The following is a 14,111-nucleotide window of genomic DNA, read 5'->3' as shown; positions in this document are numbered from 1 at the left end:
ACTCTATGTCATTTTATTAAAAAGATCTGGGTGTTAAGGTCCACCACTTGTCCAAACTTATAAGTCTATATCTTAAAGGGTATTCTTTCTCACCACTTGGAATGACCATGATAGGTTTTACATGGGGGTTTGGTTCCAAGATCCACCACTTGTCGGAGCTAACTCTATTCACACATAGCGAGAAGCAAAGGTCCACCACTTGTCCAAGCTAGGGTCCATTGAAACATGGAGAGAAGAACGCTCCACCATTTGTCGAAGATAGGCTCCATTGAAACATGACGAGAAGCAAACTGCACCATGTCTCCAAGATGCTAGGCTCCATTGAAATACCTTAAACCCATGATATTTCGTACATGGGGGGTTTACATTCAAGGTCCACCACTTGTCCAACCTATTATCCTTAGTAGAATGAGTGGTTTGGTCTCAAGATTCACCACTTTTCCAGTCTATGTCGTTATATTAAGAAGATCTACGTTTTAAGGTCGACCACTTGTCGAACCTATAAGGCTAGATCTCAAAGGATATTATTTATGACCACTTGGAATGATCATGATATGTTTTACATGGGGGTTTGGTTCCAAGGTCCACCACTTGTCCAAGCTAACTCTATGGAAACATAGAGAGAAGCAAAGGTTCACCACTTGTCCAATCTAGGCTCCATTGAAACATGGAGAGAAGGATGGTCCCCCATTGGTCGAAGATAGGCTTCATTGAAACATGAAAATAAGCAAGGTGCACCATGTCTCCAAGATGCTAGGATCCATTGAAATACCTTAAACCCATGATATCGTTTACATGTGGGGTTTAAAGTCAAGGTCAACCACTTGTCCAAGCTATTATCCCTAGTATCATGAGTGATTTGGTCTCAAGATTCACCACTTTTCCACTCTATGACATTATATTAAGAAGGTCTGGGTGTTAAGGTCGACCGCTTGTGCAACCTATAATGGTATATCTTAAAGGGTATTCTTTCTCACCACTTGAAATGTCCATGATATGTTTTACATGTGGGTTTGGTTCCAAGGTCCACCACTTTTCCAAGCTAACTCTATTCTTCTCATAGAGAGAAGCAAAGGTCCACCACATGTCCAAGCTAGGTTCCATTCAAACATGGAGAGAAGGATGCTCCACCATTTGTCGAAGCTAACTCTATTGAAACATGGGGGGTTTACATTCAAGTTCCACCACTTGTCCAACCTATTAAGGCTAGTAGCATGAGTGGTTTGGTCTCAAGATTCACCACTTTTTCACGTTAGGTCATTATATTAAGAATATCTGGGTGTTAAGGTCCACCACTTGTCCAACCTATAAGGCTATATCTTAAGGGTTATTCTTTCTCACCACTTGGAGTGACCATGATAGGTTTTACATGGGGGTTTTGTTCCAAGGTCTACCACTTCTCCAAGCTAACTCTATTGAAACATAGAGAGAAGCAAAGGTCCACAACTTGTCCAAGCTAAGGACCATTGAAACATGGAGAGAAGGATGCTCCACCATTTGTCCAAGATACGCTCCATTGAAACATGAAGAGAAGCAAGCTACACCATTGTCTCCAAGATGCTAGGCTTCATAGAAATACCTTAAACCCATGATATTTCGTACATGGGGGGTTTACATTCAAGGTCCACTACTTGTCCAACCTATTATCTCTAGTAGAATGAGTGGTTTGGTCTTAAGATTCACCACTTTTCCACTCTATGTTATTAAATTAAGAATATCTGGGTATTAAGGTCCACCACTTTCCAACCTATAAAGCTATATCTTAAACTTTATTATTTCTCACCACTTGGAGTTAACATGATAGGTTTAAAATGGTGGTTTGGTCATTAAATTAATAATATATGGGTATTAAGGTCCACCACTTGGCCAACCTATAAGGATATATCTTAAACTTTATTCTTTCTCACCACTTGGACTTAACATGATAGGTTTTACATGGGGTTTTGGTTCCAAGGTCCACCACTGGTCCAAGCTAACTCTATTGAAAGATGGAGAGAAGCAAAGGTCCACCACTTGTCCAAATTAGGCTCCATTGAAACATGTAGAGAAGGATGTTCCACCATTTGTCGAAGCTAACTCTATTGAAACATGAGGAAAAGCAAGCTGCCCCATGTCTCCAAGATGTTAGACTCCATTGAAATACCTTAAACCCACGATATTTCGTCCATGGGGGGTTTACATTCAAGGTCCACCACTTGTCCAACCTATAAGGATATATCTTAAAGGTTATTATTTCTCAACACTTGGAGTGACCATGATAGGTTTTACAAGGGGTTTGGTTCCAAGTTCCACCCCTTGTCCAAGCTAGCTCTATTGAAACAGAGAGAGAAGCAAAGGTCCACCACTTGTCCAAGCTAGGGTCCATTGAAACATGGAGAGAAGGATGCTCTACCATTTGTCCAAGATAGAGTCCATTGAAACATGAAGAGAAGCAAGCTGCACCATGTCTCCAAGATGCTAGCCTCCATCAAAATACCTTAAACCCACGTTATTTTGTAAATGGGGAGTTGAAAGTCAAGTTCCACCACTTGTCCAACCTATTATCGCTAGTAGAATGAGTGGTTTTCTCTCAAGATTCACCACTTTTCCACTCTACGTCATTAAATTAAGAAAATTTGGGTATTAAGGTCCACCACCTGTCCAACCTATAATGCTATATCTTAAACTTTATTCTTTCTCACCACTTGGAGTTAACATGATAGGTTTTACATGGGGGTTTGGGTCCAAGGTCCACCACTTGTCCAAGCTAACTCTATTGAAAGATAGAGAGAAGCAAAGGTCCCCCACTTGTCCAAGCTAGGCTCCATTGAAACGTGTAGAGAAGGATGCTCCACCATTTGTCGAAGCTAACTCTATTGAAACATGAGGAGAAGCAAGCTACCCCATGTCTCCAAGGAGCTAGGCTCCATTGAAATACCTTAAACCCACGATATTTCGTCCATGGGGGATTAACTTTCAAGGTCCACATTCAAGGTCCACCACACGTCCAACCTATTATCGCTAGTAGCATGAGTGGTTTGGTCTTAAGATTCACCATTTTTCCACTCTATGTCATTATATTAAGAATTTCAGGGTATTAAGGTCCACCACTTGTCCAACCTATAAGACTATATCTTAAAGGTTATTCTTTCTGGCCACTTGGAGTGACCATGATAGGGTTTACATGGGGGTTTTGTTCCAAGGTCCACCACTTGTCCAAGCTAACTCTATTGAAAGATAGAGAGAAGCAAAGATCCATCACTTGTCCAAGCTAGGTTCCATTGAAACATGGAGAGAAGGATGATCCCCCATTGCTCGAAGATAGGCTTCATTGAAACATTAAAATAAGCAAGCTGCACCATGTCTCCAAGATGCTAGCCTCCATCGAAATACCTTAAACCCACGTTATTTTGTACATGGGGAGTTTATAGTCAAGGTCCACCAGTTGTGCAACCTATTATCGCTAGTAGTATGAGTGGTTTGATCTCAAGATTCACCACTTTTTCACTCTATGTCATTATATTAAGAATATCTGGGTGTTAACGTCCACCACTTGTCCAACCTATAAGACTATATCTTCAAGGTTATTCTTTCTAACCACTTGGAGTGACCATGATAGGTTTTACATGGGGGTTTGGTTCCAAGGTCCACTACTTGACCAAGCTAAGTGTATTGAAAGATAGAGAGAAGCAAAGTCCACCACTTGTCCAAGCTAGGATCCATTGAAACATGTAGAGAAGAATGCTCCACCATTTGTTGAAGCTAACTTTATTGAAACATGGGGGGTTTACATTCAAGGTTCACCACTTGTCCAACCTATTATCGCTAGTATCATGAGTGGTTTGCTCTCAAGATTAACCACTTTTTCACTCTATGTCATTAAATTAAGAATATCTGGGTATTAAGGTCCACCACTTGTCCAACCTATAAGGCTATATCTTAAACTTTATTATTTCTCACCACTTGGAGTTAACATGATAGGTTTTACATGGGGGTTTGGTTCCAAGGTCCACCACTTGTCCAAGCTAGACTCCTTTGAAAGAGGTAGAGAAGGATACTCCACCATTTGTCGAAGCTAACTCTATTGAAACATTAGGAGAAGTAAGCTGCACCATGTCTCCAAGGAGCTAGGCTCCATGGAAATACCTTAAACCCACGATATTTCGTCCATGGGGGGTTTACATTCAAGGTCCACATTCAAGGTCCACCACTTGTCTAACCTGTTATCGCTAGTAGCATGAGTGGTTTGGTCTTAAGATTCACCACTTTTCCACTCTATGTCATTATATTTAGAATATCTGGGTGTTAAGGTCCACCACTTGTCCAGCCTATAAGACTATATCTTAAAGGTTATTCTTTCGGACCACTTGGAGTGACCATGATAGGTTTTACATGGGGGTTTGGTTCCAAGGTCCACCACTTCTCCAAGCTAACTCTATTGAAACATAAAGAGAAGCAAAGGTCCACCACTTGAACAAGCTAGGTTCCATTGAAACATGGAGAGAAGGATGATCCCCCATTGGTTGAAGATAGGCTTCATTGAAACATGAAAAGAAGGAAGCTACACCATGTCTCCAAGATGCTAGCCTCCATCGAAATACCTTAAACCCACGTTATTTTGTACATGGGGAGTTTATAGTCAAGTTCCACCACTTGTCCAACCTATTATCGCTGGTAGAATGAGTGGTTTTCTCTCAAGATTCACCACTTTTTCACTCTATGTCATTAAATTAAGAAAATCTGGGTATTAAGGTCCACCACTTGTCCAACCTATAATGCTATATCTTAAACTTTATTCTTTCTAACCACTTGGAGTTAACATGATAGGTTTTACATGGGGGTTTGGGTCCAAGGTCCACCACTTGTCCAAGCTAACTCTATTGAAAGATAGAGAGAAGCAAAGGTCCCCCACTTGTCCAAGGTAGGCTCCATTGAAACATGTAGAGAAGGATGCTCCACCATTTGTCGAAGCTAACTCTATTGAAACATGAGGAGAAGCAAGCTACCCCATGTCTCCAAAGAGCTAGGCTCCATTGAAATACCTTAAACCCACGATATTTCGTCCATGGGGGATTAACTTTCAAGGTCCACATTCAAGGTCCACCACACGTCCAACCTATTATCTCTAGTAGCATGAGTGGTTTGGTCTTAAGATTCACCATTTTTCCACTCTATGTCATTATATTAAGAATATCTGGGTATTAAGGTCCACCACTTGTCCAACCTATAAGACTATATCTTAAAGGTTATTCTTTCTGACCACTTGGAGTGACCATGATAGGGTTTACATGGGGGTTTTGTTCCAAGGTCCACCACTTGTCCAAGCTAACTCTATTGAAAGATAGAGAGAAGCAAAGATCCATCACTTGTCCAAGCTAGGTTCCATTGAAACATGGAGAGAAGGATGATCCCCCATTGCTCGAAGATAGGCTTCATTGAAACATTAAAATAAGCAAGCTGCACCATGTCTCCAAGATGCTAGCCTCCATCGAAATACCTTAAACCCACGTTATTTTGTACATGGGGAGTTTATAGTCAAGGTCCACCAGTTGTGCAACCTATTATCGCTAGTAGTATGAGTGGTTTGATCTCAGGATTCACCACTTTTTCACTCTATGTCATTATATTAAGAATATCTGGGTGTTAACGTCCACCACTTGTCCAACCTATAAGACTATATCTTCAAGGTTATTCTTTCTAACCACTTGGAGTGACCATGATAGGTTTTACATGGGGGTTTGGTTCCAAGGTCCACTACTTGACCAAGCTAAGTGTATTGAAAGATAGAGAGAAGCAAAGTCCACCACTTGTCCAAGCTAGTATCCATTGAAACATGTAGAGAAGAATGCTCCACCATTTGTTGAAGCTAACTTTATTGAAACATGGGGGGTTTACATTCAAGGTCCACCACTTGTCCAACCTATTATCGCTAGTATCATGAGTGGTTTGCTCTCAAGATTCACCATTGTTTCACTCTATGTCATTAAATTAAGAATATCTGGGTATTAAGGTCCACCACTTGTCCAACCTATAAGGCTATATCTTAAACGTTATTATTTCTCACCACTTGGAGTTAACATGATAGGCTTTACATGGGGGTTTGGTTCCAAGGTCCACCACTTGTCCAAGCTAGACTCCTTTGAAACACGTAGAGAAGGATGCTCCACCATTTGTCGAAGCTAACTCTATTGGAAAATTAGGAGAAGTAAGCTGCACCATGTCTCCAAGATGCTAGGATCCATAGAAATACCTTAAACCCATGATATTTCGTCCATGGGGGGTTTACATTCAAGGTCCACCACTTGTCTAACCTGTTATCGCTAGTAGCATGAGTGGTTTGGTCTTAAGATTCACCACTTTTCCACTCTATGTCATTATATTTAGAATATCTGGGTGTTAAGGTCCACCACTTGTCCAGCCTATAAGACTATATCTTAAAGGTTATTCTTTCGGACCACTTGGAGTGACCATGATAGGTTTTACATGGGGGTTTGGTTCCAAGGTCCACCACTTCTCCAAGCTAACTCTATTGAAACATAAAGAGAAGCAAAGGTCCACCACTTGACCAAGCTAGGTTCCATTGAAACATGGAGAGAAGGATGATCCCCCATTGGTTGAAGATAGGCTTCATTGAAACATGAAAAGAAGGAAGCTACACCATGTCTCCAAGATGCTAGCCTCCATCGAAATACCTTACACCAACGTTATTTTGTACATGGGGAGTTTACAATCAAGGTCCACCACTTCTGCAACCTATTATCGCTAGTAGCATCAGTGGTTTGCTCTCAAGATTCACCACTTTTTCACTCTATGTCATTATATTAAGACTATCTGGGTGTTAAGGTCCACCACTTGTCCAACCTATAAAACTATATCTCAAAGATTATTCTTTCTGACCACTTGGAGTGACCATGATAGGTTTTACATGGGGGTTTGGTTCCAAGGTCCACCACTTGACCAAACTAACTCTTTTGAAAGATAGAGAGAAGCAAAGGTCCACCACTTGTCCAAGCTAGGATCCATTGAAACATGTAGAGAAGAATGCTCCACCATTTGTTGAAGCTAACTCTATTGAAACAAAGGGGGGTTTACATTCAAGTTCCACCACTTGTCCAACCTATTATCGCTAGTACGATGAGTGGTTTGCTCTCAAGATTCACCACTTTTCCACTCTATGTTATTAAATTAAGAATATCTGGGTATTAAGGCCCACATCTTTCCAACCTATAAAGCTAGATCTTAAACTTTATTATTTCTCAGCACTTGGAGTTAACATGATAGGTTTAAAATGGTGGTTTGGGTCCAAGGTCCACCACTTGTCCAAGCTAACTCTATTGAAAGATAGAGAGAAGCAAAGGTCCGCCACTCTTCGAAGCTAAGATCCATTGAAACATGTAGAGAAGGATTCTCCACCATTTGCCGAAGCTAACTCAATAGACGAGAAGCAAGCTGCACCATGTCTCCAAGATGCTAGGCTCCATTGAAATACCTTAAACCCACGATATTTCGTTCATGGGGTGTTTACATTCACGGTCCACATTCAAGGTCCACCACAAGTCCAGCCTAATATCGCTAGTAGCATGAGTGGTTTGGTCTTAAGATTCACCACTTTTCCACTCTATGTCATTATATTAAGAATATCTGGATAATAAGGTCCACCACTTGTCTAACTTATAAGACTATATCTTAAAGGTTATTGTTTTTGACCACTTGGAGTGACCATGATAGGTTTTACATGGGATTTGGTTCCAAGGTCCACCACTTGTCCAAGATAACTGTATTGAAAGATAGAGAGAAGCAAAGGTCCACCACTTGTACAAGCTACGTTCCATTGAAACATGGAGAGAAGGATGATCCCCCATTGGTCGAAGATAGGCTTCATTGAAACATGAAAAGAAGCAAGATGCACCATGTCTCCAAGATGCTAGGCTCCATTGAAATACCCTAAAACCACGTTATTTTATACATGGGGAGATTACAGTCAAGGTCCACCACTTGTGCAACCTATTATCGCTAGTAGCATCAGTGGTTTGCTCTAAATATTCACCACTTTTTCACAGTATGTCATTATATTAAGAATATCTGGGTGTTAAGGTCCACCACTTGTCCAACCTATAAGACTACATCTTAAAAGTTATTCTTTCTGACCACTTGGAGGGACCATGATAGGTTTTACATGGGGGTTTGGTTCCAAGGTACACCACTTGTCCAAGCTAACTCTATTGAAAGAAAGAGAGAAGCAAAGGTCCACCATTTGTCCAAGCTAGGATCCATTGAAACATGTAGAGAAGGATGCTCCACCATTTGTTGAAGATAGCTCTATTGAAACATGGGGGGTTTAATTCAAGGTCCACCACTTGTCCAACCTATTAACGCTAGTAGCATGAGTGGTTTGGTCTCAAGAATCACCACTTTTTACTCTATGTCATTATATTAAGAATATCTGGGTGTTAAGGTCCACCACTTGTCGAACCTATAAGGATATATCTTAAGGGTTATTCTTTCTCACCACTTGGCATGACCATGATAGGTTTCACATGGGGGTTTGGTTTCAAGGTCCACCACTTGTCCAAGCTAACTGTATTGAAACATAGAGAGAAGCAAAGGTCCACCACTTTTCCAAGCTAGGTTCCATTGAAACATGGAGAGAAGGATGATCCCCCATTGGTCAAAGATAGACTGCATTAAAACATGAAAAGAAGCAAGCTGCACCATGTCTCCAAGATGCTAGTCTCCATCAAAATACCTTAAACCCATGATATTTGGTCCATGGGGGGTCTACATTCAAGGTCCACATTCAAGGTCCACCACTTGTCCAACCTATTATCTCTAGTAGCATGAGTAGTTTGGTCTTAAGATTTACCACTTTTCCACCTTATGTCATTATATTAAGAATATCTGGGTATTAAAGTCCACCACTTGTCCAACTTATAAGACTATATCTTAAAGGTTATTCTTTCTTACCACTTGGAGTGACCATGATAGGTTTTACATGGGGATTTGGTTCCAAGGTCCACCACTTGTCCAAGCTTACTCTATTGAAAGATAGAGAGAAGCAAAGGTCGACCACTTTTACAAGCTAGGTTCCATTGAAACATGGAGAGAACGATGATCCCCCATTGGTCGAAGATAGGCTTCATTGAAACATGAAAAGAAGCAAGCTGCACCATGTCTCCAAGATGCTAGGCTCCATCGAAATACCTTAAACGCAAGTTATTTTGTACATGGGGGGTCTACTGTCAAGGTCCACCACTTGTGCAACCTATTATCTCTAGTAGCATGATTGGTTTGCTCTCAAGATTCACCACTTTTTCACTCTATGTCATTATATTAAGAATATCTGGGTGTTAAGGTCCACCACTTGTCCAACCTATAAGACTATATCTTAAGGGTTATTCTTTCTGACCACTTGGTTCCAAGGTCCACCACTTGACCAAGCTAACTCTATTGAAAGATAGAGAGAAGAAACGGTCCACCACTTGTCCAAGCTAGGATCCATTGAAACATGTAGAGAAGAATGCTCCACCATTTGTTGAAGCTATCTCTATTGAAACATGGGGGGTTTACATTCAAAGTCCACCACTTCTGCAACCTATTATCGCTAGTAGCATGAGTTGTTTCCTCTCAAGATTCACCACGTTTCTACTCTATGTCATCAAATTAATAATATCTGGGTATTAAGGTCCACCACTTGTCCAACCTATAAGGCTATATCTTAAACTTTATTATTTCTCACCACTTGGAGTTAACATGATAGGTTTTACATTGGGGTTTGGGTCCAAGGTCCACCACTTGTCCAAGCTAACTCTATTGAAAGATAGAGAGAAGCAAAGGTCCACCACTTGTCCAAGCTAGGCTTTATTGAAACATGTAGAGAAGGATGCCCCACCATTTGTCGAAGCTAACTCTATTTAAACATGAGGAGAAGCAAGCTGCACCATGCCTCCAAGATGTTAGGCTCCATTCAAGGGCCACATTCAATGTCCACCACTTGTCCAACCTATTATCGCTAGTAGCAAGAGTGGTTTGGTCCTAAGATTCACCACTTTTCCACTCTATATCATTATATTAAGAATATCAAGGAGTTAAGGTCCACCACTTGTCCAACCTATAAGACTATATCTTTAAAGGTTATTCTTTCTAACCACTTGGAGTGACCATGATAGGTTTTACGTGGGGGTTTGGTTCCAAGGTTCACCACTTGTGCAAGCTAACTCTATTGAAAGATAGAGAGAAGCAAAGGTCCACCACTTGTCCAAGCTAGGTTCCATTGAAACATGGAGAGAAGGATGATCCCCCATTGGTTGAAGATAGGCTTCATTGAAACATGAAAAGAAGCAAGCTGCACCATGTCTCCAAGATGCTAGCCTCCATCGAAATACCTTTAACCCACGTTATTTAGTACATGGGGAGTTTATAGTCAAGGTCCACCACTTGTGCAATCTATTATTGCTAGTAGCATGAGTGGTTTGCTCTCAAGATTCACCACTTTTTCACTCTATGTCATTATATTAAAAATATCTGGGTGTTAAGGTCCACCACTTGCCCAACCTATAAGACTACATCTTAAAGGTTATTCTTTCTAACCACTTGGAGTTACCATTGTAGGTTTTACATGGGGGTTTGTTTTCAAGGTCCACCACTTGTCCAAGGTAACTGTATTGAAAGATAGAGAGAAGCAAAGGTCCACCACTTGTCCAAGCTAGGATCCATTGAAACATGGAGAGAAGGATGCCCCACCATTTGTTGAAACTAACTCTATTGAAACATGGGGGGTTTACAATCAAGGTATACCACCTGTCCAAACTAGTAACGCTAGTAGCATGAGTAGGATATATCTTAAGGGTTATTCTTTCTGAACACTTGGAGTGACCATGATAGGTTTTACATGGGGTTTGGTTCCAAGGTCTACCACGTGTCCAAGCTAACTCTATTGAAACAGAGAGAGAAGCAAAGGTCCACCACTTGTCCAAGCTAGGGTCCATTGACACATGGAGAGAAGGATGCTCCACCATTTGTCCAAGATAGACTCCATTGAAACATGAAGAGACACAAGCTGCACCATGTCTCCAAGATGCTAGCCTCCCTCGAAATACCTTAAACCCACGTTATTTTGTAAAATGGGAGTTTATAGTCAAGGTCCACCACTTGTGCAACCTATTATCGCTAGTAGCATGAGTGGTTTGCTCTCAAGATTCACCACTTTTTCACTCTATGTCATTAAATTAAGAATATCTGGGTATTAAGATCCACCACTTGTCCAACCTATAAGGCTATATCTTAAACTTTATTCTTTCTCACCACTTGGAGTTAACATGATATGTTTTACATGGGGGTTTGGGTCCAAGGTCCACCACTTGTCCAAGCTAACTCTATTGAAAGATAGAGAGAAGCAAAGGTCCCCCACTTGTCCAAGCTAGGTTCCATTGAAACATGGAGAGAAGGATGATCCACCATTTGTCGAAGCTAACTCTATTGAAACATGAGGAGAAGCAAGCTGCACCATGTCTCCAAGATGCTAGGCTCCAATGAAATAGCTTAAACCCACGATATTTCGTCCATAGGGGGTTTACATTCAAGGTCCACCACTTGTCCAACCTATTATCGCTAGTAGCATGAGTGGTTTGGTCTTAAGATTCACCACTTTTTCACTCTATTTCATTATATTAACAATATCTGGGTGTTAAGATTCACCACTTGTCCAACCTATAAGACTATATCTTAAAGGTTATTCTTTCTGACCACTTGGAGTGACCATGATAGGTTGTACATGGGGGTTTGGTTCCAAGGTCCACCACTTGTCCAAGCTAACTATATTGAAAGATAGAGAGAAGCAAAGGTCCACCACTTGTCCAACTTAGGTTCGATTGAAACATGGAGAGAAGGATGATCGCCCATTGGTCGAAGATAGGCTTTATTGAAACATTAAAACAAGCAAGCTGCACCATGCCTCCAAGATGCTAGCCTGCATCGAAATACCTTAAACCCACGTCATTTTGTACATGGGGAGTTTACAGTCAAGGTCCACCACTTGTGCAAACTATTATCGCTAGTAGCATGAGTGGTTTGCTCTCAAGATTCACCACTTTTTCACTCTATGTCATTATATTGAGAATATCTGCGTGTTAAGGTCCACCACTTGTCCAACCTATAAGACTATATCTTAAAGGTTATTCTTTCTGACCACTTGGAGTGACCATGATAGGTTTTACATGGGGGTTTGGTTCCAAGTTCCACTGCTTGTCCAAGCTAACTCTATTGAAAGATAGAGAGAGGCAAAGGTCCACCACTTGTCCAAGCTAGGATGCATTGAAACATGTAGAGAAGAATGATCCATTATTTGTTGAAGCTAACTCTATTGAAACATGGGGGGTTTACATTCAAGGTCCACCACTTGTCCAACCTACTAAGGCTAGTAGCATGAGTGGTTTGGTCTCAAGAATCACCACTTTTTTAGTCTATGTCATTATATTAAGAATATTTGGGTGTTAAGGTCCATCACTTGTTCAATATATAGGGATATATCCTAAGGGTTATTCTCTCTAACCACTGGGAGTGACCATGATAGGTTTTACATGGGAGTTTGGTTCCAAGGTTTACCACTTGTCCAAGCTAACTCTATTGAAAGATAGAGAGAAGCAAAGGTCCACCACTTGTCCAAGCTAGGATCCATTGGAATATGGAGAGAAGGATGATCCCCCATTGGTCGAAGATAGGCTTCATTGAAACATTAAAATAAGCAAGCTGCACCATGTCTCCAAGATGCTAGCCTCCATCGAAATACCTTAAACCCACATTATTTTCTTCATGGGGAGTTTACAATCAAGGTCCACCACTTGTGCAACCTATTATCGCTAGTAGCATGAGTGGTTTACTCTCAAGATTCACCACTTTTTTATTCTATGTCATTATATTAAGAATATCTGAGTGTTAAGGTCCACCACTTTTCCAACCTATAAGACTATATCTTAAAGGTTATTCTTTCTGACCACTTGAAGTGACCATGATAGGTTTTACATGGGGGTTTTGTTCCAAGGTCCACCACTTGACCAAGCTAAGTGTATTGAAAGATAGAGAGAAGCAAAGGTCCACCACTTGTCGAAGCTATGTTCCATTGAAACATGGAGATAAGGATGATCCACCATTGGTTGAAGATAGGCTTCATTGGAACATGAAAAGAAGCAAGATGCACCATGTCTCCAAGATGCTAAACTCCATCAAAATACCTTAAACCCACGTTATTTAATATATTGGGAGTTTACAGTCAAGGTCCACCACTTGTGCAACCTATTATTGCTAGTAGCATGAGTGGTTTGCTCTTAAGATTCACCACTTTTTCACTCTATGTCATTATACTTAGAATATATGGGTGTTAAGGTCCACCACCTGTCCAACCTATAAGACTACATCTTAAAGGTTGTTCTTTCTGACCACTTGGAGTGACCATGATAGGTTTTACATGAGGGTTTGTTTTCAAGGTCCACCACTTGTCCAAGGTAACTGTATTGAAAGATAGAGAGAGGCAAAGGTCCACCACTTGTCCAAGCTAGGATCCATTGAAACATGTAGTGAAGAATGCTCCACCATTTGTTGAAGCTAACTCTATTGAAACATGGGGGGTTTACATTCAAGGTCCACCACTTGTCCAACCTATTAACGCTAGTACAAGGAGTGGTTTGGTCTCAAGAATCACCACGTTTTTACTCTCTATCATTATATTAAGAATATCTGGGTGTTAAGGTCGACCACTTGTACAACCTATAAGGATATATCTCAAGGGTTATTCTTTCTCACCACTTGGAGTGACCATGATAGGTTTTACATGGGGGTTTGGCTCCAAGGTCCACCACTTGTCCAAGCTAACTCTATTGAAACATAGAGAGGAGCAAAGGTGCACCACTTGTCCAAACATAGACTCCATTGAAACATGAAGAGAAGCAAGCTGCACCATGTCTCGAAAATGGTAGGCTCGAGTGAAATATCTTAAACCCATGATATTTCGTACATGGGGGGTTTACATTCAAGGTCCACCACTTGTCCAACCTATTATCGCTAGTAGCATGAGTGGTTTGGTCTCAAGATTCACCACTTTTACACTTTATGTCATTATATTAAGAAGATCTGGGTGTTAA

This window comes from Adiantum capillus-veneris, chromosome 5 (genome assembly GCF_014529385.1).
Source record: "Adiantum capillus-veneris isolate H3 chromosome 5, ASM1452938v2, whole genome shotgun sequence".
NCBI lineage: Eukaryota > Viridiplantae > Streptophyta > Polypodiopsida > Polypodiales > Pteridaceae > Adiantum > Adiantum capillus-veneris.
The sequence above is the reverse complement of the archived record's forward strand: the minus strand, read 5'-3'. Positions refer to the sequence as shown.